Here is a 1403-nt window from a genome sequence, read left to right on the forward strand (position 1 = left end):
CAGTCTTTGGCTGAGTTTGTCATATTGGGTGGTTTAAGAGGTAAAAAGGTTTTTGCTTGTTGCATTTATTTGTGTCGTGTTTTTTTGTGTAACTTTCAGATGTAAAATCTGTCTGGTGTGCGATTGAAGGTCACAAAACACTTTTTTTTGACACAATTTAAGAATTGATATGCTAAATGGCACAGTTTCACATAAATATTTAATACTGCTCCGGCTATTATTCACTGCCATAACTCAGGAACAGAAGTCAGTGACACTAACCTTCAGCCAACTTTGGATCTGTGGTAATTATTTAGATCTTCTGTGCTGCCGGTTGGAAGATGTGAGCGAAGCATCCACATTTTAGAATTTGTAGTTTCGTTGTTCCATATTTGTTCTATCAGAATCAGCTATATTGGCCAAGCATGAACACATACAAGGAAACTGACTTTGTTTTCATTGATTTGACCCCCAAATTGTTCTTGTCTGAGTCCAGCACCTTCATTTCCTGTCCCTGGATGGCAGCCAGGACAGGGGGCCTCCCGTTCCTCTGGTAGTCCACCATAAACTCTTGCTTTTGCTGTTATTGAGCTTCAGGTTATTGTTATTGCACCATGTGACGAAGTACAAAAAAAAAAACACCAGACAGGTGAAATGGTTAAACACATAACATCTTGATATTTCACATAGAAGTATATCTGCTCTAGTATTTATGTTTCTAATGGGAAGAAGCAGAGAACGGAAATGTTAATATGAGACTGGAAGTGTGAAAGCTTTGCAAACAACCAGGAATTTGACAGATGTGTTAAAGAAATATCTTCATTTGTTTGGCAAATTTGAGGGCAGATTAACTCCATCTGGCCCACAAACAAAAGCTGTTGTCTCCAGTATGTTCCAAGCTGAAGACTTTATATTTGGCGTCACGTCTCAAATAATGAGGCATGTGTAATCTTCAACTACATCAAATATACTGTTGGAACTAACTGACCCGTTGATTAGCATCCACTCCTAATACGATGGATGCACTGGAAAGTATATATATATACATAGTTACTGGGGACATATTGCAGAACTAGTACTTATATGATGCTTTGCAATGGCTATCTCTAAATGCTAGAAGACATTCACCGGCTTCAACTTGTATTCAAATGCATTTATTCAAATGACCCTCCTTACAACAGTATCTACCTTTGACCTCACATCATCAAGTTCAGCACTCTGCTCTATTAAAAGGCCAAGTAGAGCTTTTAAGTTTGAAACGCCCCGACAGATTGGAATAATTTACCTGTTGATGGAAGATCTGGCATGCCCTGTCATCGCATTTTAAGACTGATTGCCACTGTAATTAATGGCCCTGTCTCTGCTCATTCATTTCTAATGTTTCTTTCTAATTGTATTTGATGATGTGCTAATCTATTTTTGGC

This window comes from Eutrigla gurnardus (assembly GCF_963514095.1).
Source record: "Eutrigla gurnardus genome assembly, chromosome: 11".
NCBI lineage: Eukaryota > Metazoa > Chordata > Actinopteri > Perciformes > Triglidae > Eutrigla > Eutrigla gurnardus.